Source organism: Humulus lupulus, chromosome 5, assembly GCF_963169125.1.
Source record: "Humulus lupulus chromosome 5, drHumLupu1.1, whole genome shotgun sequence".
Lineage (NCBI taxonomy): Eukaryota > Viridiplantae > Streptophyta > Magnoliopsida > Rosales > Cannabaceae > Humulus > Humulus lupulus.
The window spans coordinates 191,141,722-191,168,187 of record NC_084797.1 but is presented as its reverse complement, the minus strand read 5'-3'; the positions used below and the strand labels follow the sequence as shown (position 1 = coordinate 191,168,187).

Sequence of the window (26,466 nt, the reverse complement as noted above, 5' to 3'; positions counted from 1 at the left end):
AAATGATAGAGATCTCATTTTAGTAATTAAATTAGTTTACTGAAATATCATTTACAATGAACTAAGTGTTTTAAGGATAAAATGCAATGAGGGGTAAAACGGTATTTTAGTCCCATCTCATTGTAGACCGTCTATAGAGGATTGAGTGATAATTATTGTTGTAACAATGGATAATTAATAGCGTATCTATATTTGTTATAGAGCGTTCTATGAATTCAAGAGTGTAATTCCGAGTCTATAGTGGAGTCACGAGGAATTAATAAGTTAGTAAATATATTTGTTAGATTTATGATAATTTATTGGAGCTTAATTTCATAGGTCCATGGTCCCCATTGTACCTTGGATAAAATCATCTAGATAGTCTCAATTAATTGATTTAATTATCAATTAGAATTATCATAGTTGACGATGTCAATTTTGGATAGTTTCATAGAGTTATGTAATTTTGAGAAGAAAAGAGAAATTAGGGCAGATTTATTAATTAAGATAAATTGGTATCTAAATTAATAAATAAGTTTAAATCAAGGTTAAAATTATAAATAATTAATTTGATAAAGGATTTAAATAATTATTTAAATCAATATAAAATAATATAGGCCTTAATTTTAAGTTCAATTGGCTTATAATCAAATGAGAAATTTCACGGGCCTAAAGCCCATGATAATTTCGATCTAGGGCTTCATATTGGCTATTATTTTATTGATTTCTTAATTAAATTATTTGGCCTAATTGAGTCTATAAAAAGGAGTGCTTAGAGAAAAGTCAAAACACAAGTTTGATAAGTCACAAGTCAGGTTTTCTGATAGGTTTTAGATTCTCTCTAAACACAAGTCCTTTTCTAAACCTTTTTGTTATTTTCTCTTCTTCTCTCTGTATCTATCTCATGTGTTGAGAATTGCCCACACTAGTCTAGGTGATTTTAAGGATACATTAGAAGACTGTGAAGAAATTAGAAGAACAGTTTAGTTTCTTGATAATACTCTGCGACAGAAAGGATACAAGAGTTAGAGAAACTGAAGGAAGGACTCTTTCATTCCGCTGTGTATACTGTAAGTAATCTTATCTTTGTTTCTCTTTGAATTCAATTTTAGAAAAATTTTCTAGGTTATCTCATTTTAATTTGTTTAATATTGGATCTACATGAAAATAAATAAAGATCATACATAAAAGTTTTCCTAACTGAATATGTGTATGATCTTGGCTAGTATTAATAATTATTAAAAATGGTTCATTCCCTGCTGCGTATCTTTGCTTTGCTCTTTTATACCAACACTGATCCCTGTTGTCCTCATCTGAGGGGCAAGGACCGCTTGAGACTGGTCAGAACGTCTCAGTCCTTCCTCAAATACTTCCTCAACAGTTCCTCCACCATTAACGCCTTCTTCATTGGCATAGTGGGTATTGAGCAAACAAACTCTCCTTAGGTTCTCATCAATTACAAGAAGTCTGTAGTTCTTTGCTTCAGGAAGCCAATCTACGACCACTGCTCACCTGGCCATGTCCACAGTAGGAATGGGTTGGACCCATGGCCCTAAAACGCAACAAGGAAAAGTGAGGCCAACGAAAGAAAGGGAAAACTAAGAATGTGACCTCACAAGCTAAAATAAATACTTTCTTGTAAGAAAGCTTGATTTTTGTCACCCAGGGAGGTTATTGGAATGTAATTTTTATTATAATTGCCCACATTTCTCCTAAACGTGGGCTCAGTCAAGAACTCCCTGGCCTTGTCTCGGTGAAAAAAGTAGAAAAACCCAGTACCTTTATGGCCTGGATTCTATTTCAAATCATATAAGTAATGCACCTCATGACGAGTAGGATCGATCCATCCTTGTTTGTGATAGAGGATAAATAACACTGAGAGCATTAAGTATCCATTTGGGGTTATTTGAAAGGGAGTGACACTAAAGTAATTTGCGACACTCTTAAAATAAAGATGGAGGGGGAGACTGGCGCCTGCCTGAGTATTATACGTTGACCAGGCACTGTACTCACCACCAGGACTGTGCACCCGCTAGTTGGGTCGAGACAGAACTAATTCTACCCCCCTAAGACCATATCTTTGGGGGTACTCCCTAAGTAACCGACTCGAGAGGGTGCTGTCTGGAGCCACGTACCACTTAACTTGCCTCCTCGAGCGGGCTTTTCTCTTTGTGACGAGTCTAATGACATCGGTTAACTGTGCATCGTCAAAATCAATCTTGTCAAATGACACTTCTTGGGGTTGTGCCTGTGGTTGCTGTAACGCCCTACTTCCTTAGAGCCGTTACTTAGTGAGTTTTAAGACAAAACAGTGCACAATGAACTCGCTAACCGAGGTTTTGAAACAAAAGTGTGACTAATTAAAAGTTAAGGCTGTAATCTTTGAAAATGTGTCGTTTCATTAAAACTTCTATTATTAAACATTTGGGATCCCAAAATAAGGTTTGAAAACTAATTACATCTTGAAATAAGGTTACAGTTGAGAAATCATAAAATCATAGATTATTACAGCCATTTTCGAATAAACCCCCAACCAAAGCAGTCGGGCAGGCCAAACATGTACGCGTCGCTTCACGCTCTCCGTACTCATGGTTGGTTGACTCAGTCCTTGCTTCTACCTGCCACACGGAGCACCCGTGAGCCGAAGCCCAGCAAGAAAACCCAAATAATACATAACATATGCAATTCATATAGCTGGCATAAATCACTGATAAATAGGAAAACCATCATAATAAACAAGCACGGCCATGTCGCCCCAGAGGCCTTACCAAAGCCTGGGGTTTCTGTTCTCACCGCGAGGATAACTCATGTATCCCTTGGGTCCCACCCTGAATATAAGCATCCCATGTGCTGTGTGTTACTTTCGGCCCCACGGCCGTACCCGGCCTACGCCGCACTCGGCCCTTGCCGTTCATTTCATTATAATCACACATATAGTACGTTCGAATAATCATTCACACACATCATGATTCATTTAAGGTTAAACATATGCACATAATACAATCTGGGGCCATGCCCTGCAATCACACAGTGGGGCCATGCCCTATTCTCGGGTGTTACGGTTTTCTTACCTGTATTCCGAGCCTCCTGATGCACTCACGCCGCGAGCACGGTCCTCTAGCACGAGCCTCTCCAATAACCTAGTCACAACACACAAGAAACATCCCTCAACACTAATCAAATCAAAGACCGCTTCCCGGGACCAATCCCGCACTCCCGGGACCTATAAAACCTTAAAACAACACCCCGGAGACATCCCCCGAACCACCGGAGCAAAGGCCTAAAATTGCCTAAAAATGCCATCCTGAAATTAGCCTTGTGCCGTGGCACAACTTTCTTGTGCCGTGGCACCCAGATAACCAGAGGCTCCCCGCCGCGGCATGCAAAACCCGTGCCGCGGCACGCCCTCGCAGACCCAGAATTCTGGGTTTTTCCTTCGCGTTTTCCCGAGCTTCAACTTCCCCAAATCACCCTAAACCAATACCTAAACCCCAAAATCAATTTCAAACATCAAATGAACCATCCAACAACTCATAAACTCTAGATTCAAGCTCAAAACACAAACATACCCAACAATCCACCCTTAGATTGCAAAAATCAACAACTTCAAACTCAAATATTAAAACTTAACTCAAGCTATAGATTTCACAATTCAAAACAGAAATCAAACTTAATTGCTCATAAAATCCATACCTCAAGTGGAGAATCCACCCTACAAGCTCCCTTGATTCACCTCCTAAGCTCCCACTTCAGCCCATTTTCCTCTTCTTCTTCTTCTTCTCATTGCCCTAACTCTCCTTCTCTTTATTTTTAGCAAAGCCATCATATAACCCAAATGCCCAAACCGTGACCCACTAAAACCCAGCTGAGAATTGCCTATTACCCTTGCCAAATGACCATTTTACCCTTTCCTACTAATCCTCCTTAGCTAAACCTCAAAGGGCACTTAAGTCTTTACACTTCATTTCAATTCTATCACTTTTTACCTTAAAACTTGTTACCCACAGCAGTAACTAATGGTTACCCAGGTTACTAAATCTCCAATAACCATTACCCGCTAAATCTCAACTTAACCATAAAATTCTCGAGGTACCCATAGGCTCCTCCCGAGCCGGGTATAGAAATACCGTTGTGACTCTTGAGTTAACTAGCTCTCTAGGACCGTCTCGGCACGTGCATCACAATAATAAAACCACACTCACGTGGTACAATTCACAGAATACAATTATCACATATCAATACAGTTATGCCCAACATGGCCAAAATTACAATTACGCCCTTCTAACACGATCCGGGCCTACATGCATACTAGAAAACATAGCCATGCATCTCAGTTAAACAAATAGCCAAATAACATGCTTTAAATCATAACCATGCATTTAACTCACAAAATCACACATAAATCCCAACCTGCCCTCCTGGCACACTAATTAAGGCCCTTAAGCCTTATTAGCGAATTTGGGTCGTTACAGTTGCTCTTGTGGTTGTTGTTATTGCTCAGATTGTTCTCTTTCTAGTTGCTCGGGTTCTTGTTGTATGGGATGCTCACCATTTTGCCCACTGGTCGCATGCCTAGCAACCTGAGGATCTGTAGCAGATATGTGTCTAGTTGTCTGCTTGATCCTAGCCATATCTAAAGAATAGAAAGAAATAGTTATGACCCCTTCAATAATCGAAGACCTGCTCATTGACCTCCCTCTGGTCAGAATTCCGACTGGGAGTGGATCAATAAAGTCAAGATGCACATTGAAAGTCCAATTATTCAGAAGGAAATTCCTTATTTCTTGTTCTAATTGCTCAATCATCCGTAAATATTTCTGATTGGGAACAAAATGAAAATCATAGTGAGAGTGTTCACCAGATATATCAGTTGGCTTCGGAATATCACGATTAATAAGATCAATATCTGGGCAACTTCATTCCACTTCATCGACCACTGTTTGTAGCAGGTCCATGTAAATAGAATAATCACTCCCCTAGTGATCACGTGCATACATCTTTTGAAAAGTAAATGGGAGGTGAGCTATTCAACCAGCCTATGTGTGTGCCTAACTAAGTGTAAGCTATTCGAGAAACACTATTCTTCCTTCGAGCAAAAACTAGTGCGGATTCAAAAAGGCAAGCAATACTTCTTTGAGCTAAAAAAATATCCTCTCGAGGCCAACAACACGATCAAGGGCAATCCATTACCTAAAATAATTTCATTACTTCCAAAATAGACATTTTCCTAGAAAAGCAGTGATTTTTGCAAAACAAAGACAAGGTTTTTTGTAAAAAATCAAGAACACACAAATATGAAATCTCCAAAAAAATACATGGAAGTTATGCGAACAAGTAACAAAGGTTCGTGTAAATAAAAAAAATGAAGTTAGAAATTTATTGTGATTAAAATTGGTTGAAAGACTGGGAGAAAAATGAGAGTTTTGGAAGAGGAAATTGATTAGTGGTAAAAAATGCATTTTTATTAATTTTATTGGTCAAATAAATTAAGTTTTAATTAATATTTTCATGGAATTAATATGATTTATTTTATAATGAAAATATTTTATTATTATTTAATTTATTGTTATTTTGTAGGAACTAAAGTTGCATTTTGGCATAAAGAAAAAAAAAGAAGAAATAAAGATATAAAGCTGAAAAATAATTGAAAAATGGTATTTTTGAGATCCAAGCCCAAGTAAACCGCCCCAAAAGAGCCTAGGCTCGCCTAAGCTTGTCTCCAGCTCCAGCCAACACATGGCCAAGCCCCAACGCACCACCTGTTCGTGCATGCAGTTGTCCCATGCCCCAGCGACCCGGCCTCGACCTACACCCCACCTGGCGATCAGCGACCCTCCCTTCTGCCAGCCCGCGTTGACCCAGTTAAACCAGGGCTCTCCTTTAGCTTCAGCCACAACATGGCCTCCTCCAATTGGCTACACTTGGTCAAAAGTCTAGCTGCCACCAGCCACCCTTCAGCCCGTTTTCTTGTGCATGTTGGGCCTTGGACCTCCCATTTTGAGCTCTAAAGGTCACTTTTTGTGTTATTTTAGAAAAAGGCAAAATGATCATTCACTAAAATAGCTAGGTTAATATTAATAATAAGATTTGATTTTTCAAAATCATATTTTATTATTAATATTTCAGATTTATTTTGTAAACCTCATTTGTAATTTAATTTATTTTTAGTTCTTTTCTTGTTTTATAAATATGGACTCTTCTTTCACATTTAGTATGTAATTTTTAGAATAAAGAAACTATAGAAAAATTTCTACTATCTTTCTTCTCATATTTTCTTCTTAGAATTGTGTGAGAATCATGAGCATAATGGCCTAATCTTCCTAGAAAGGTTAGGGATGATTCCATATGCTAGTGATGTTACTTTGCTAATTTGATATACTATGTTCTTAATATAATGTATTTGAGTTATTTATGTTCTTTCATCCCCCTCTCTATTTTGTTATCTTTATTTACTTGCGCTAATAGTATATAGGATTAGTCATGCTATATGTGCTTCTAATTAGTAAAAGTAATATTGATACATAATTTTATGTCTAATTTTCTATTGCATTATTGCCCTAGGGGATTTTGTCATTTTTAGATTTTCCATAAGATTAATATTGTGCTCCTAAAGTAAAGAACTGTATAACTCAAATGAACTTTTGTTAGAAAAGAATATGGACTTTAATGTCCAAGTAAATGTTGGGATGTGAACTATTTACTTGTGTATTTTTGTAAATCAAGTAACTAAGTAACCAAACAAGCATATGGATGATTCTTGAAACCTTTATACTTCTCAACTCTTGATTACACCTTACTTTTATTTCACGTGTCTCATTTTATCATTTCATCAAAAATACAACACCAAAATCTCAAATCTCTTTTCATTTCCATTTTTATTTATTTCATGTTACTAACTTTTTGTATTATTTTCTACTAATCTTTTGGTTTAGGTTACCTCCTTGTCGATCGACCGCTTGATTTTACTACAACTACTGCTTAGTGGTTGTCACGATTTGGGCGTTAAATAAATTTTGGCGCTGTTGCCGCAGAGGTAGTTTTTCAAAAAAAAATTAGTGGAACTTTTACCAAGATGTTAGTAACTTTGTTTGTATTTTGGATGTATGAATGTTTTGTTAGCATAGTGCTCTTCCACTTGTGTGTGTTGTACCTTTTTTATTATTTGCTAACTTTTAATTGATTTTAATATCTAAAAAAAGTTTAGTTATATATTTGAAAAAAAAAGTTCGGTAAAAAAAAATTATATTTATAAACATAGATACATATATATATATATATAAGTACATATTGTTTTTTCTTCTTTTCTTTACTTTTTCTTTTCGGTTAAAAAAATTATATATAAAAAATGTATATATATACTTTACATAAAATATATATATATATAAATAATAAATAGTTATATAATCTTTATTTTCTCTTTTTTTAGTTAATTCAAATTCAATTTCTTTTTCTATTTTCTTAGTGTAAGAAATTTTAAAAATAATAATAATAACATTTTTGTTTTTATCTTTACTTCCTAAAAAAAAAGTATATCTTACTTATTTAATATTGTTAAGCAGGTTGTTTCCTCTCTTTACCTTATTTTTGAGTTGATTATTTTCTTGCTTTAGGTTCCTTAGTTTAGGCTTTTTTTTTTCTTTGCCTTAGTTTTCCTTAGAATTTAGGTTTTTTTTTTAAAAAAAAACATAAAATTGCATAAAATTGTTCCTAAAATGTCAATCATAAAACACTTAGTATTGGGAACACCTGTGTAATATTATAAATGGTAGAACTCCATATTGTTTTGTTTAGAAAGATTGGTTGTTAAATAAGGTTTGTGATAGCGTTACCCCCCACACTTATCTGGGAGCCCCGGGGAGTTCTGTCTAGGCAAGTGTGGGTCTAAAGCGGTACCTCGACAACCTTCACAATCGGCCTGGGAAAATTTTGAGCATATACCTTTGCACTATTACATTTTTGAACTTATTACTATAAGAAAATCAAGTTTTTTCTGTCAAACTAAGCAATTTCACTCTGCTTAAAGGTTGTTTGGTTAAAAATGTTTAACTTGTGATCCACTATACTTACTCAGTAACCTCGGGGAGTTCTAGTAAGGCGTTGGAGATCACCCCAAAACCTCCAAATCTACCTGGGAACAAGTTTAACGGAAAAAAATAAATAAATAAAAACATAAAAAAAATTAATTATGATTTTCGAGAGTGGATGAATCATCACGAAACTTCTAGTAAAACTTCTTCCAATTCATCCACTACTCCTTCCGGAACTCCTTCCACCACTCCTGCTTCTCCACAAACTTTAGTTGATAATAATACATTCGCAATGGCTCACAATGATGAAATCCAATCGAGAACTCTCAATGACTACCTTCATCCTACTCGCACTTCCACGCCTTCATGCATTATCTTCCCTCCTAATATGCCCGCATTAGACTTTAAACTTGGCATGATTCAACTCTTTCCCACATTTCATGGAATGGAAAATGAAAGCCCATACGTGCATATTAGAGAATTCGAGGAGGTAGTATACACGTTCTATAACAGAGCCAAAAATGTTGATTCTGTGTGACTAAAGTTCTTCCCTTTCTCCTTGAAGGACAAAGCCAAAAGTTGGTTATACTCTTTGAGACCTAGGCCTATTGCAACATGGGAGGAAATCTTTCTTTCTAAAACACTTCCCTAGCCATAAGACCGACAGTCTAAAATGACATATTTCCACATTTTCCCAAAAGGACAATGAAACATTCTATCAAGTCTAGGAATGATTCAAAGATCTGTTGAATCAGTGCCCGTAGCATGGCTATGAGAATGGGCGTTTGGCCAGTTACTTCTATGAAGGCCTCATGAGTCATGAGCGCCAGTTTGTAGAAATGCTATGCAATGGTGAATTTCTCGAAAAAGAGCCAGACGATGCTCTTGAATATCTCAAACAAACCGCGAAAAAAATATCACACTTGGACTGGTCCAAGTGCTACTGATAGCATCAACCGACATAAACCATCTGAGATCTATCAACTTCGAGAATAGGATAGTATTAAGGCCTAACTCAAAGCTTGGAAAAGCAGTTTGAGGTCTTAATGATGAAACATGGCCAAAAGTTGCACATGATTGCTCAAGCGGAGCCACAAGAACCTTGCTTTGTTTGTGGAGGGACGGAGAATTTAGCTAAGGATTGCCTACCTTTTAATGAAATGGGGAGGGGGGGGGGGTTATGAGGAGAAATGCAATGCCTTAGGGACGTATAACAAGCCATTCTCCCATATGTACAACCCTAGTTGGAGAAACCACCCAAATTTCAATTAGAGAGATTCCAACCAAGCTCAATAGTCTGGAGGCCAATGGAGAAATGAGAAACAAGTTCAACCATCAAAGGCGTATTCTGCACCTCAATACAATGCTCATATGCAACGAAATTCTCTTGAGAATACCCTTCATGCATTCATAGAGGAACAATCCAAACTAAATCGCCAAATGATGGAAGAAATCAAGGACATGAAATGTCAATTCTCAAAATTGACTAAATCCTTAGCCATTCTAGAAAAAGGCAAACTTCCTTCCCAACCTAAATTCAATGTGCAAGGCCAACACATGGCCCAATCCTCAAATTCCAATGATCCAAATGTTAAGGAAGTAAATGCCATCACAACTAGAAGTGATAAAACTTTGCAAGACCCACCCATAAAAGCCAACTCTCTCAGTACTCCAAAAGTTAATCCCAAAAATGCACCACTCAATGCTTCTCCAAAAGTACCATTTCCCCAGCCTTTGAAACCTATTGGGAAACTTCTTGATAACCGAGTTGAAATCCTTGAGCACTTGACACAAGTGAAGACTAATCTTCCTTTGCTTCACATCATAAAACAAGTGCCGACTTATGCCAAAATCATCAAGGATCTATGCACTGCAATAAGGAAGCACCATGTCAAGAAGACTGCTTTCTTGACTGAGCAAGTGAGTGCATTGATTGAACAAAAGACACAGCCGAAATACATAGATCCAGGTTGTCCCACCATTTCATGCCAAATTGGGACTTATGAAGTCAGCCAAGCTTTACTTGATCTTGGCGCAAGTGTAAATCTCATGCCTTACTCTGTGTACTCGCAACTTGGTCTTGGAGAAATGAAGCCAACAACTGTTGTGCTACAGCTTGCTGATCGCTCCACCAAAAAGCCTAGGGGTATTGTTGAGGATGTTTTTATTCAAATTGAAAAAAACTATTACCCCATGGACTTTCTTATTCTTGATACCTAATCTGTGGTAAACATGGAATCAAAAATTCCTATTATCCTCGGAAGACCATTCCTTGCTACTGCAAATGCTTTGATCAATTATTGGAATGGCCTAATGAAAATATCGTTTGGAAATATGACTCTTGAAGTCAATATCTGTTGGTTTTTATTGATCAAATCAGAGATTATGCGCAGCGGAACAACAATCAAATTGTCAGATTAATCCCATAAGATTTCTAGATCTACTTCTTCACACTCATATATATATATTGAATCAAGGACAATAATAGAAACATTACCTCAGGTCCTTCCTTGCTGCTATCTTTTCGTATGGCTGAATCCTTGAGATCTCACACCAAGATCTTCCAAAATGTTCTCAGTCACCCAAAGAACGAGTGTGGGCTCGCTATACAAATAATAGACAATAACTATTTATCAGATATTCTCAACACATGAGATCTGATAAAGTTTGGACCTAGGTTTTGTGAAGAACAATGACCTTTGTTTTGTCACTGATCTTTTTCTCTGAGAGAATCCTAGATATTTTTCTATCCCTGAAAACTTACGTTCTGTGAAAACTGATATCCAATATTTAATAATATCCAATATATTAAAATATTTGTTATTTTAAACAAATTCAAAATAACTGATCAATTATCAGATTTTTGTTTAAATAATAATATTTAAATCAAATCAAAATATCTCATTATTTATTTAATATTTAAATAACTAAAATTGTGGAATCAAGAGACCAAGTCTATCTCTTATGCGTGTAGCACAGTGCATGTGCACTGTGTCACACGTGTACCACATGCATGTGCATGCATGTGATTTTTCCCAATTTTTATTATTAATTAAATACCAAAAATCCCAAAAATAAATTAATTTAAAATTAATTATATTTTTGTTAAATCAAATAATTAATTAATTCTTAATTAATTAATTACACATAATTAAACAATAATTATGTTTGATACATAGAAAAATATTTTACTTATCACATAAGTCCTTTTTACCCATTTTTGTATTTGCCTTTGACAGTGATTGTTTGAGCCATTCTGGGGACCATGGACCTATAACATTAAGCTCCAATAAATTGAAACTAAATAATTAAACTCTTTAATTATAATAGTTAATTTATTAATTCTGATATTACTCCACTATAAATTCAGAATTGCACTCTTTATGTTATAGATATACTTTTACAGAAATCTTTTTCTTAAGTCATCCATTGATATAACCATCTTACAATAGTTCAACCCTCTAATTAATTAGTTCATAAATTAGAATGGAAGAATTACCATTTAACCTTTCTAATTTATTTCTTATTCCTTAAGTACCATTAATTCACTAGTGAATAATTAATCTATAATCTAATTATAGATTTGAGCTCAAAATCATTCAGTTCCAGAATTAACCCTTAAGGGAACTAATATATGATCCGTTATGAAAGATTAGATTCCGTGTTGTTGATACATGTTCCCAGCCATCCATGATATTAAATCTCCAAAACAAAAGTTATTAGCCTCATTCTTTGAAGAGACCTTAACGAGTGAATCAAAAGATTTAATAAACATGAACATGAGTTCATGAACACTCAGGATTTAGGTTGATCTATAAATGATCATCAGTTATGATATGAATTACAAGTCTTTGTTGTTAAATGGTTTTTGGATAAAGACTTTAATTCATATCGGTCCATGTCATATATAATCATATTATATAAAGCACCTTTACTGAGATGTCTTTCCACATCAATAATCCGAATCTAGATTATTTGTATCATTATGATACTCAGTAAACCGTACTTATAACTCCAATTAAAGAATTCCATAACTTTAATTTGTCGTTGTTGAGTATTTTTATTCATTCATGTGATCTTAATTCTCTCGTACTAATACAAGATCACATCCTCAATAATGAATATGGAATTTTTCTGATATTTACAAAATTATTCAAACAATAATTTAACAATCTAAATATGACAATAATAATAAACCATTGTATTTATTTATTCACAGAAAAAACAAATGTCTTTACATGCTTTTAGGACACACTCCCAACAATCTCCCACTTGTACTTAAAGCAAGTGAGGCATTTCTCTCAATCCCATATTACGTACACGACCCTCGAATTGCTTTGCTTGAAGCGTCTTCGTAAATGGGTTTGCGAGGATGTGTTCTGATATGACTTTCAGAATGGTCACATCTCCTCTATGTACGATTTCTCTGATTAACTGGTATTTGCGCTCTATATGCTTTCCCCTCTTGTGGCTTCTTGGTTCTTTAGAATTGGCCACTGCCCCACTGTTGTCACAGTAAAGAACAAGTGGTTTCTCCACTTCTGGAACAACTTTCAGATCGGAGTAGAACCTTTTGAGTCACAGAGCCCTTTCTTAGCTGCTTCACAAGCCGCTACATACTCGGCTTCTATGGTGGAGTCTGCAATGTTGGTTTGCTTAATGCTTTTCCAGACAACTGCTCCACCACCAAGAGTGAATACTGACCCAGAAGTAGATTTTCTACTATCCTTGTCAGATTGAAAATCTGAGTCAGTGTATCCAGTAGGTTCGAGGTCACTACCCGAATATACTTGCATATAGACTCTCGTTCTCCTGAGATACTTGAGAATATTCTTCACTGAAATCCAATGACTCAATCCAGGATTGGATTGATAATGACTGACTATCCCTACTGTATAACAAATGTCAGGTCTTGTATAGACATGGCGTACATCAGACTGCCTACTGCTGAGGCATAGGGATACTGTCTCATGTCTTCCTTTTCCTGAGATACTTCTTGGAAAGGAATACTCCAGATTGGGTTGGCATATTACCCTTATTGGATTTTTGCTTATTAAAGCGTTGTAGCAGCTTATCAAAATAAGTTGCTTGAGACAGTGCCAAAGTTTTGTTCTGTCTATCTCTAAGAATCTTAATGCCCAGAACATACTTGGCTTCTCCCAAATCTTACATTTGGAATTGTTCAGCTAACCAGTTCTTTACATTTGATAATGTCTCTACATCATTCACAATGAGTAGGATATCATCAACATAAAGAACGAGGAATACTACTATACCATCTTTGATTTGTTTATAGACACGAAGATCGTCAACATTTTGTTCAACAACCAAATGTTTTTCTTGTGTCATCAAATCTAAGATTCCAAGATCTAGAAGCTTGTTTGAGTCCATGAATGGACCTAAGAAGCTTGCAAACCTTTTGCTCTTGATCTTTTAATTCGAACCCTTCTGGTTGAGACATGTAAATGGTTTTGTCAAGGCAACCATTTAGAAAAGCTGCTTTGACATCCATTTGCCAAATCTCATAATCCATGCACGCAGCTATGGACAAAAGTATACGAATGGATTTTAGCAAGGCTAATGGAGAAAAGGTTTCTTCATAGTCAACCCCTCTTACAGGAGAAAAGGTTTCTTCACAGTCAACCCTTTTCTTTCTGTGTGTAACCTTTTGGCTACAAGCCTTGCTTTGAAAGTCTCTACTTTCCCATTCGATCCTCTTTTCTTCTTGAGTATCCACTTGCAACCAATGGGTTTGATATTCTTAGGTGGATCTTCAAGAACCCAGACTGAATTGGAATACATCGATTCCATTTCTTGGTTCATGGCTTCTTGCCATTTTTCTTTGTCAGAATGATTCATTGCATCTTCTAATGTCAATGGATCATCTTTGTTTGTGTCAAACACTAGCATTTGAACTTCGTGTTCACAGTATGTGGATTACTTACTAACCCTCCCACTACAATGAAGTTCTCTACTATTCTGACTAGAACTAGTAGTTTCCTGTTGTCGTTTTTCATTGATTATTACTGTGACTTTGCGACTTTATTTGAGACCATCTCCTCTAGTACAATCTTACTGTGAGGTTTATGGTTATTAACATAGCCTTATTTAAGAAAAGTAGCATTTGTCAATACAAATGTTTTATTTTCTTTTTGGACTATTGAAAATTCCACCTCTAGTCTCTTTGGAATATCCCACAAACATACATACTTCAGAGTACGTTTCCAACTTCCCGGTCTTCCTATTAAGCACGTATGCACGACACCCCCAAATTCTAAAATGGTGTAAACTAAGTTTACAAACATTCCATAATTCTATGGATGTCTTTTGGATAGACTTAGGTGGAACATCATTCAATGTGTATAGAGCACATTGAATCGTATAGCCCCTGAATGACAGTGGTAAAGATGGAAAACTCATCATTTGTCTAACCATATCTAATAACGTTCTATTCCGATTTTCTGAAACATCATTTTACTGTGTTGTTTCAGGTGTAGTGAGTTGGAATTGAATGCCATGCTCACTTAGATGGTTCTTGAATTCACAGTCCAAGTACTCTCTTCCTCGATCAGATCGAAGTGCTTTTAGTGATATAACTAATTGCTTTTCAGCCTCTGCTTGAAATTATTTGAACTTTCCAAAAGTCTCAGATTTTCTTTGCTTTAAATGTAGGTAATCATATCAGGAATAATTGTCAATGAAAATGACGAAATATTCACAACCTCCTCTTGCTTGTACATTAAGTGGATTGCTAACATCCATGTGTACTAGATGAAGTGGTTCTGTGGCTCTTGACCTTTTAGCAAAGAAAGGTCTCTTGGTCATTTTGTTTTCTAGACAGGATTCATAAATAGGGAGAGATCCAATTAAATGGTTCTCTTAAAGGACTATCCTTTACAAGCCTATTTATTCTGTCTAGACCAATATGGTCCAATCTCAAGTGTCACAGATATGTTTCACTATCGGAATCAGTATAATAGATCTAGGATTAGTTGTTTTTAAATAATTCAAAATTATAAAAATTTGTCATTCCTTATAAGTATGTAAACTTTGTTTATCCCAAAGTATTTGCATAACAAGTAAATAGATAATTTCTTTAAATAATAACTACTTTATTAATAAAAGAAATAAATGTCATGCAAAATAGAAATAAGTTTCCAAACATTAATAATCAAAATTATTAACAATAAACTAAATTTCTAGACTGTAGTTTTCTTTGTTTAAAGAAATCTAAAATTTCTAAAACAAAATAAAGAAATTAAAATTGTTCAACTAACAATAAAATTACTAAATAAAAAATAAAAAACTACTGCTCTCCAACTTCTCCAACTCCTTACTTGCTACCATAATCCTCATCAGTTTCTTCCTCCTTTTCAGGGTTTTGATTCTGCAAAAGGAAAAACAAAAGAATAATAGTTTAGTGGCATATATTTTTGAATCTACTATCCAAAAATTTGAATATGATATTCTTTGTATTTGAATCTATTATTCAAAGTTGAAAAAATATATGCGAATCTTATTCACCTTTTTCGTTTGATATAAACGACGACTCTCAGCATAGACTTCCTCTGTCATTGCTCTCCACATCTCATGGGCTGAGTCATAGTGTATATATTTTTCCTTTGTTTCGTCAGGCATGGTGGAAAGCATGCAATAACGTGCCATACGATCGGATTTCATCCAATCTGCATATTTTTCTTCTGCTTCATAGCTAGTAGCCAGAGGTGGTTCTGTTGGAGGTTTTTCACAGATTGTTGACATCATCTTCTTGTAAGAAAAAATAGTCAACATGCCTCGAAACCAGTATTTCATATTTCCAGGTTCAAAAACCAAGGATTTGAGAAAGACATCGGTGTGTAATTCACCAATAGACATTTTTTCTGGTAATAAATAAGCACAAATAAATATTATTATTATATTTAGAAAAATAAATATCAAAGTTTCGGAAATTAAACGTGATGCATGAGCACAATTAAAACACATAAAATAAAGATTAATTTCCACGATAAAATTTTCTAACAATTAAAGTGCTGCCTTAGGGTCGGTCAAATTAATTTTAGAGAATTTATAAGACATTCTTATCTTTATTGTTTAATACTTAAAATAACTCTTTATTTTCTCTTTTAAACATTAAAGTACCGCTTAGTTTGGTCAAGTTATGATTATCCACTCTCAAGCTTAATCATAACTCTGTGAGTGTAACCCATTATTTCGGAGTTCATGACTTAACTTAGGACATGCCGCCTTAGGGTCGGTCAAGCCTAAAATACATCATTAGTTCCTATCTATGTAAGAAATATAACCTTGCTATTGATATGTCCAGACACCTTCCTTAGGGGGACGAAAACAAAGCCGTCGCGAGGCGCTATTCATATCTCACGGTGTTATATTAATAATGGAGACCATGGGTTATGTTTAAGATATCAACCCTCTCCCACTCACTATTTTGAAATAAGTGTTTTTAACCTAATTAATTCCAAATTAATTATAGTTTCTTTAAACTTTATGAACACAATTAAAATTGGAAAGAAAGCGAGTTTCTAGGTCCATGTCCAATTTTAAATTACCAATCATGTTCATCTAAACTTTACTAAAAAAAAAACACTTTTTAAAATAAAGTTGGTTTAAAGAAATTAAGTCATAAAGACTTAAAAAAATTTGTGTGATATTTTACCAAGTTTTCAAAATAAAACTAAGTAATTTACATGCAATTGATTTCACAAAACAATTCATATAAACATATAGGACAATCCTAATAATCATGTTTCTACTGATGAGATGCATGATTGTAACTGTGTGGGTTTTTATGTATGGCATACAATGCATGAACATGTTATCAATCACATTAACCACATGAAAATAATTATTTAAATAAATAAATAAGCAATAAATGTTGAACCGGGTGCTTTTGGGTTTTTCTAATTTTACAACCACTTTATAAAATTAAAATAAATAAAATAAAATGTCTTGATCTCCATCGGGCTTCTTTACTTTACTGTCGGTAGGATTTGTGGCATTGTTGGTCCAGAACAATAATAAGAAAACAATTTTCAAATTATTTTTGATTAATTAAAACAAACTTTTAAATAATCAATATTTTTCTTTTTCTTTTTAATTAAAACAACTTTTAATTAAATCTGAAATGAATTTAAATTAAAATCTGTTATTTTGTAAAAAATAAATTTTAAATAAGATATTCAAAAAAGTTTGTTAAGACAACAAAAATATCTCATTATTTAAATATCAAATTTCAAAAATAGGATATTTAAACATTTTAAAATTAAAAAAAAATAACAGATTAATTTCAGAAAAAAAAAATAAAAAATTCTGGACCGACAAGCGGGGACACACGGCGTCAAAACGGGGTCGCCGGGCTCGGACCGTACGAACCGTACGGATCCGTACGGACACGTCCGTACGGCCGTCCGTACGACGTCGGGCAGCGGCTCGGAGGTTGGCCTCGGAGGTGCGGTGGCTGATTTCTGAATTCCGAGCTCCGTTCTGACTTTTGTGTGATCGGAATTACAATTTTATGGTATCAAAAACCAAATAAAATTACATAAATCCTATGCCCTTTAATGGCTTACACAATGATCTAATCATAAACAAATCCTAACCCAAAAACACCATACAATTAACGATTCAACATTCCCACGCATTCAATCACATTAAGCCATCCATTCATAAATAAATGCATAAAATTAAACCCACACAGATTCAATACATATATATGTGAAGATGGCTCTGGTACCATTTGTTGTTAATTGACCATTTTTATTCATTCATGTGATCTTAATTCTCTCGTACTAATACAAGATCACATCCTCAATAATGAATATGGAATTTTTCTGATATTTACAAATTTATTCAAACAATAATTTAACAATCTAAATATGACAATAATAATAAACCATTGTATTTATTTATTCACAGAAAAAACAAATGTCTTTACATGCTTTTAGGACACACTCCTAACAATATCTTCCACATCGGGAAACAACCCCGAGAAGATGATGAATGTTATCAAACATTCATGATTGACACTTTAATTCCTAAGGAGGTTCAATTGCGAATCAACTTCGATAATCTTGATGAACTCCTCTTTCTATCTAACAATGAAAGTCTCGGTTCTATTGATTCTACTCTTGCAATATCAGATCACTTAGACTCACACAATAGAAGGACTAAGTTTTGGTAACCTCGCTTTGAAGAGCTACCTCGTGAGAAGGCACAACCAAAAATATCAGCTGGAGAGGTTCCAACTGTTCAATTGACCCAACTACCCAAGGGTCTGAAACATGTGTTCTTGGGAGACGGTGAAACCTTTCCAGTTATCATCTCGTCCAACCTTAAAAATTCTCAAGAATTGTAGTTACTCGAGCTAATGCGAATGCATAAATCTAGGATAGGTTGGATGCTTGCTGATATCAAAGGAATTACCCCTTTAATTTTCTCCCATCAAATCAATCTGGAGGACGAGGCTATCTCTCAAAGAGACCCACAAAGTCTACTGAACCCACAATGAAAGAAGTTGTGAAAAATGAAGTTCTGAAATTGCTAGACGCTGGTATCATCTATCCAGTGGCCGATAGTAAATCGGTTAGTCCCACTCAGATAGTACCCAAGAAATCAGGTGTCACCGTTGTTCAAAACGAAAAAGGGGTCATTGTCCCCACAAAAACTGTGACAGAGTGGCGCATGTGCATTGATTATTGAAAATTAAATGTCGCCTCCCACAAAGATCATTTTCCACTCCCATTCATAGATCAAATCCTTGAATGTGTAGCTGGTCATCCATTCTATTGCTTTCTTGATGGCTATTATCAAATCGAGATTGCATTAGAGGATCAAGATAAGACCACTTTCAATTGTCCCTTTGGCACCTTTGCTTTCCGGCGTATGCCATTTGGCTTGTGTAATGCACCAGCTACATTCCAAAGATGCATGATGAGCATCTTTAGTGACATGATTGAAATATCAATGGAAGTATTCATGGATGACCTAACCGTTTTTGGAAATTCCTTTGACACATGTCTTCTTCATCTTGAAGTTGTTTTAAAATGATGTATTGAGAAAGGACTCGTGCTCAATTGGGAGAAATTCCACTTCATGGTATCTTTTGGCATAGTCTTAGGTCACATTGTTCCTGAAAGAGGAATTAAGTTTGATCAATCCAAAGTCGACCTTATCTCCAACCTGCCTACTCCTAAGACTGTCAAAGATGTTAGGTCATTCCTTGGTCGTGTTGGTTTCTATAGGAGGTTCATACAAAAAATTTCAATGATTGCTCGTCTGCTAAGCAACCTCCTAGCCAAAGATGTTACCTTTGAGTGGACACCTAAGTGTGAGGAATCATTCTGAACGCTTGTCAATTCACTCACTTTCGATCCCATCTTTTAGTCACCAGATTGGAGTCTTCTTTTCGAAATCATGTGTGACGCTAGCAACTTTGCTGTGGGAGATGTGCTAGGACAACAAAGGGAGGGGAAACCCTTTGTTGTCTATTATGCAAGCCTAACTCTCAATAGTGCTCAAATGAACTATTCCACTACTGAAAAAGAGTTGCTTGCCATCGTCTTTCCCATGACAAATTCTGATCTTATTTGATTGGATCACCTATTATGATCTTCACGGATCACTCCACCCTTAAGTATCTCCTTTCCAAAAAGGATTCTAAGGTGAAATTAATACGGTGGATCCTTCTCTTGCAAGAATTTGATATAACGATCAAAGACAAGAAAGGTGTGGAAAATGTCACCGCGAACCACTTGTCCTGACTTGAATTCAGCGATCCCGTTGATGGTCCACCTATTCATGATGATTTCCCCGATGAACAATTGCTTTCTGTTACTAAGTTACTGTGGCATGCTCACATCGTGAACTACTTAGTAACGAGTGAACTCCCATCTGAATGGAGTTCACAAGACAAATGAAAATTTCTGGTCGAGATGCGCAATTTCTTTTGGGATGATCCATAATTATTCACGTATTGCCCCTAACCAAATTATGCAAAGATGCATCCATGACGATGAGGTGTCTAGTGTGCAGAATTTTTGTCACAATGATGCTTGTGGTGGTGACTTTTCTGTGAATAAAACCACTGCAAAAATCTTACAATGCAGTCTTTACTGGCCCACTCTATTCAAAGACACCAATGATTTATGTCATTCTTGTGTAAGGTGCCAAAATTTAAGTTCCTTGTCCCGTTGGCACATGATGCCCTTGAACCCAATTCTTGTTATCGAAATATTTGATTATTGGGGATAGACTTTATGGGACCATTTCCACCTTCTCTTTGCTACCTTTACATTCTTCTCGTTGTGGATTATGTTTCCAAATGGGTCGAGGCCATACCCTGTCGAACCAATGATAGCGCTACAGTTGTCAAATTCTTGAAAGAAAATGTGTTATCAAGGTTCGGTACTCCTCGCACTATCATCAGTGATCAAGGCACTCATTTTTGCACCAGACCTTTTGAAGCTTTTATGCGCAAGTACGGTGTAATTCATAAAGTTTCAAATGCCTATCATCCACAAACTAATGGTCAAGCTGAGTTATCCAATAGGGAGATAAACACACATTCTGGAAAAGGTGGTAAATCCCGACCGCAAAGATTGGTCTACACGTCTTCTAGACCCTCTTTGGTCATACCGCACTGCTTTCAAATCCCCTCTTGGGATGTCTCCCTATCAACTTGTCTTTGGAAAACCCTGTCATTTACCTGTCGAGATCGAGCATAAAGCTTATTGTGTTATCAAAGCCCTAAACTTTGATATGAATGTCGCAGGTATCAATCGCAAATTACAATTGTCCGAAATTGAGGAGTTGAGAAACGATGCATATGACAATTCCAGGATTTATAAAGCGAAATTGAAAATCGCTCAAGATAAACAAATCTTGCAAAAACACTTTGAGCCAAATCAGAAAGTGCATCTGTATGATTCTCGCTTGCACTTGCACCCCGGTAAACTGCGATCATGATGGACTGATCCATTTGTAGTGAAGCAAGTATTTCCCAGCGGTTCTGTTGAGGTCGAGGACCCAACCAATGGGAGAATTTTTTGAGTCAATGGCCAAAGACTGAAGCATTACATTGAGAGTGTGAGTCACGTTGAAGAAGTCCTTCTTACGAACCCAATTTATACACTATGAAATTCTAAATGGTTTGTTTGTTTTTTTTATTATTTTTATTTTTCTGTCTTTCTTTTATTTTTGTATGGTTTTTGTTCTTGTATTTTGTTTGTTTTGAGGTATTGTTATCAAGCTATTTACGCTCTCGCCTCATGGACATGGTCATCATCCAGGTGTTCTCTTTCCCTACCTTTTTCATTGAGTATTCATTTTGACATTGAGGGCACTGTCTGATTTTTAGTTTGGGGTGGTGGGCATTCATTAGTATTCATTTGGGAAATCTTATTGTCGTGTTGAATTTTTAAGTCAAAATTTTCAAAATCTTCCAAGCATGAGTACAACTTGTTGCTTTGAGTCAGTTTTTACTATGTTTAACTATTAAGAAGTGATCAGAGTTCTATTGTGCACTTTCCAAACATGTGATAAATTGGTTGTTGCCAAAAATAGTTGAGAGAAATTTCAAGTTTAAAGTTTTTCATTTCTTGATAAGTTGTGAGAGTTGAGAAAATAACTTTTTGAACTTTTATTGATCATTTGAGTTGGTAAAGTCACATCTTTGGAATTTAAAACATGACATTTACTAGAGGGGTGTTTTTCATATAAGAAAGAGTCTTTGTAATAAATTTTTGTTTTACTTATTTTATTTTTTTGTAATTTTCTTTTATTTTTGTGTTGCCTCTTGTCAAAAATAAAATAAAAGAAAAACATAAAAAAATGATGAAAAAAAAGAGAGAACAAGAGCAACACTTTCCTTTATTATTTTGTAGTTGTTGAAAAAAAATCATTCTATTACTATTTTATGTTTTGTGTAATTGTATTAAAAAAATTAAATGTATTATTAATCGTTTCCTTTGCTTATTTATCATCTCTAGTTAGTTGTCATTTTATTCTTTGAGTTTTCTCATGTAAATCCCAAAGGTTGTTTGTCATTTGAATTCTAATAAGTTGATATGTCTATCTTGTGATCAATACTTGTTCAAATTGCTTGTCCTAAAAAGTTTATCTTTTCTCATTTGAGCGTAAACTGTTATATTTCAAACTCCAAGAGTGTTATCCTTCCCATTAGAAATACTTTCAATGCCCGAGAGGAATTTGGAGTTGAGACATTTATACTTTTGAGATTTTTTGATACTATTTGTGTTATGATTTGCCATAAAAATGAATGTGGTTTGGTGCACACACACACACACAACTCTGAAATTGCAACTGTTGACGGTGAAATCTCGTCAACGATTTAAGGTTAGAAAACTAAGATTTTTATACTAAGGGTAGCTTAGAATCAGGAGGAAAGAACTTCAATCAATAGAAAAAACCAGAGCAACAATGGAACAAAGATCATGTATTTCTTTTACGTCTCTTCATACACTCAGTTTTCCAACCCTTTAGCTTGAGGGGTTGTGGCCTATTTATAGGTGGGCTCTATTGGCCCTTGATACAAACAAGTCCCAGGAGACAGGGATGTATGCGGGTACACTGATAGTGCAAGGGCTCAGGGCGTAGTGGTGTCTGCCCTGACAATGCCAGAGTCGTGGCTCAGGACATAGTACTGTCGGCTCTGGTGTATGGTCGGGGGGTGTTCAAGTGGTGCCACTACTCTTCGTACAAGTCCGTACTACCACTACTCCTTGAACGTAGATGACAGGGCCACGCCTCTGTTCCCTTCACAACCGTACATCTCGTGTCAGTACACGCGACCCGTACCCGGCCATCCTTATCAATCCCTGTCGATGCCTAATGTTCGTTTGACTCCCCCCTTAGGTGTCCCCAAGTGTTCCTCGTGCCTAGGCCAAGGAGGCTTCAACCTATGCGTATCATGAGGAGCCAAGGTGCTAGAGGACGAGGTTGGCCTACGCAAGTCACATGGAGGCGAGGCTCGAGACATGGGCGGCGTGACGAGGCCACACCCTCGCATAGCGAGGGTGTCTCACATAGCGAGGCTGGCCCTCTTCCCTCGGGTGTAGACGAGGCTCGAAACATGGGCGGCGCGACAAGGCCACACCCTTGCATAGCGAGGCTGGCCCTCTTCCCCCGGATGTAGATGAGTCTCGCAAGGCATGGGGCACGCGTGAGGCAAAAAGGCTGAACCCTCACAACCCTCGCATAGCGAGGGAGGCATCTGTGTTGGTCAGCGGTTGGGGACCCTCGCATGGCGAGGGTGACTCCCTTAGCCCAACTCCTCTTATGCCACATGACGCCCTTGTCTCTTTGTGCATGTGGTAAGCAGCCCAATGAGGCTCGCGCCCCCTTCGCCCCACTGACTTGCGCCTCATAGTTTCTAGGGTGCCTCGTAATGTAGAGGTTTTCTTGAGTGGAATTCACAAGGGAAGAATTCATACACTTACAAGGGTAACTATTGACTATGGCTCTAGTCAATTTTTGGCATTCACAGCAACTGAAGTAGCTTCGATAGTAATCTCTGACTTCTTGCTAATACTTTGAAAATGCTTAAATGATTTTGCTTGGTTTGACTTGATTATTCAACTTGATAACTTTATTTTTCGCTTGAATTGTTAGGGACTAACAATAAGCGAGTTGAGGGTTGTGATTAGTGGTGAAAAATACATATTTATTAATTTTATTGGTCAAATAAATTAAGTTTCAATTAATATTTTCATGGAATTAATATGATTTATTTTATAAATGAAAATATTTGATTATCGTTTAATTTATTGTTATTTTGTAGGAATTAAAATTGCATTTTGGCATAAAGAAAAAAAAAGAAATAAAGATTTAAAGCTGAAAAAGAATTGAAAAATGGTACTTTTGAGATCTAAGCCAAGTAAACTACCCCAAAAGAGCCCAGGCTTGCCAAAGCTTGTCTCCAGCTCTAGCCGACACGTGGCCAAGCCCCAACACACCACCAGTTCACGCAAGTAGCAGCCCCAGCGACCCGGCCTTGACCCACGCCCCACCTGGCGACCCGCGACCCTCCCTTTTGCTAGCCCGCATTGACCCGGTCAAACCTGGGCTCTCCTTCAACTTCAACCGTCCACGTGGCCTCCTCCCATTGGTTGCACTTGGTTAAAAGTCCAGCTGCCACCAGGCATCCTTCAGCCCATTTTCTTGTGCATGTTGGGCCTTGGACCTCCCATTTTGAGCTATAAAGGTCACTTTTTGTATTATTTTAGAAAAAGGGAAAAATGACCATTCACTAAAATAGCTAGGTTAATATTAATAATAAGATTTGATTTTTTAAAATCATATTTTATTATTAATATTTCATATTTATTTTGTAAACTCCATTTGTAATTTAATTTCTTTTTAGTCATTTTCTTATTCTATAAATAGGGACTCTTCTTTCACATTTAGTATGTAATTTTTAGAATAAAGAAACTATAGCAAAATTTCTACTCACTTTCTTCTCATATTTTCTTCTTCAAATTTTGTGAGAATCATGAGCATAATGGCCTAATCTTCCTAGGAAGGTTAGGGATGATTCCATATGCTAGTGATGTTATTTTGCTACTTTGATTTACTATGTTCTTAATATAATGTATTTGAGTTATTTATGTTCTTTCATCCTCATCTCTATTTTGTTACCTTTATTTACTTGTGCTAATAGTATATAGGATTAGTCATGTTCTTTCTATGTGCTTCTAATTAGTAAAAGTAATATTGATACATAATTGTATGTCTAATCTTCGATTGCATTATTCCCCTTGAGTATTTTGTCAATTTTAGATTTTCCATAAGATTAACATTGTGCTCCTAAACCAAAAAACTTTATAACTCAAATGTACTTTTGTTAGAAAAGAATATGGACTTTAATGTTAGATTTTCCAAGTAAATGTTGGGATGTGAACTATTTACTTGTGTATTTTTGCAACTCAAGTAACTAAGTAACCAAACAAGCATATGGATGATTATTGAAACCTTTCTACTTCTCAACTCTTGATTACATCTTACTTTTATTTCACTTGTCTCATTTTATCATTTCATAAAAAAGACAACACCAAAATCTCAAATCTCTTTTCATTTCCATTTTTAGTTATTTCATGTTACTAACTTTTTGTGTTATTTTCTACTAATCTTTTTGTTTTAGGTTACCACCTTGTGGATCGACCGTCCGATTTTACTACAACTACCGCTTAGTGGTTGTCACGATTTGGGCATTAAACAAAAATGAAGAGCAAGGTCACAGTTTGAGAGGATTTCAGAGAAAAAGAAAGCTTGGAAATTTTGAAAAAGTAAAGAAGGAAAAGTTATGGGAAGACCTATTTATAGGTAATAACGACTGGGAAGCAAGTAGGTGACATCATCTCAAAAAATTCATCATGAGTTTCTGGGGTGATGTGATGTCATGCGCATGGGTTGGTGAAAAGGTGCCTCGTTTTTCGCTGAAAATGTGCAATGATGATAGAGTGGGAAAGTGTGACAGACGCTTCGGAAACCCAAAAGTCGTCAGTTGCGTATTCGAGGTGGCGTGGACATTGCATATAAAAGCAAAGCTATAAGCTGTAAAGTACTATTAAGAAGGTGAATATATACTTACTTGGTCAAAGATTGGAAGTTTATCCAGTGCTGATCCCCCTAGGATAAACTTGGGGGGCAAATGTTTAACCCAATTTTGACTGGATGACATGGCTGCTACGAAGAAGACACATGGCATCATACAACATTAAATTTAGAATGCTAGTAGGAAGGAGTATGTAACGCCCAAAATGACCTAATAAGGCTTAGGGCCTTGATTAGGGGGACAGGATGACAATATATGGAATTATATGCTTTAGTGTTATATTTAATTGTAATTATGTGGATTATGTGATAATATGGCTAGTTGTGCATGTTTAAAGATATTAAATATGCATGTGGGCCCGCTTCTTATTAGAAGGGAAATTCTGATAATTTGGCCCAATGTAGGAATAATTGTATATTTATGTGCATATATGTGATATATGTGAGAGACCACATTATTATGTGGCTTTATTTGGGTTACTTGGCACGAGACAATCCTAGGGAGCAAGTTAGAGGGAAAGTCACAACGGGACCCAATACCCGACTCGGGGAAAGTCAAGGGGTATTTTGGGTATTAGGCATTTAATTACATTATCGGGTAATGGAAATGAATAATTGGAGATATATTTGAAGCTAGTGAGTTTATGAGGGAATATTGGGGAATTTGACCATTTCTCCCTCAGGGACATTTTTGGTACCCCGAGCCTCGGGATTAGCTTAAGTCATTTAACCATAGGAAACTAAAGACAAAACACAAAACACTTAGACACTAACCGACTCTTTCTCCTCTCACCTCACTCTCTTCCTCTCTAACTTTCCTAAGCAAACCTTTGAAGAATTAAGCAAATTTCTAGCTGAAACTTGGAGAATTGAA

At 36.0% G+C, this 26,466-nt stretch overlaps 1 non-coding gene across 1 annotated transcript; it reads right to left on the bottom strand.

Moving 5' to 3' along the window:
* Positions 1–8,671: 8,671 nt before the first annotated feature.
* On the bottom strand, positions 8,672–8,778 carry LOC133780792 (small nucleolar RNA R71). Its single transcript, XR_009869609.1, has one exon. It is a non-coding gene; the product is annotated as a small nucleolar RNA R71 (small nucleolar RNA).
* Between the last annotated feature and the right edge of the window lie 17,688 nt (positions 8,779–26,466).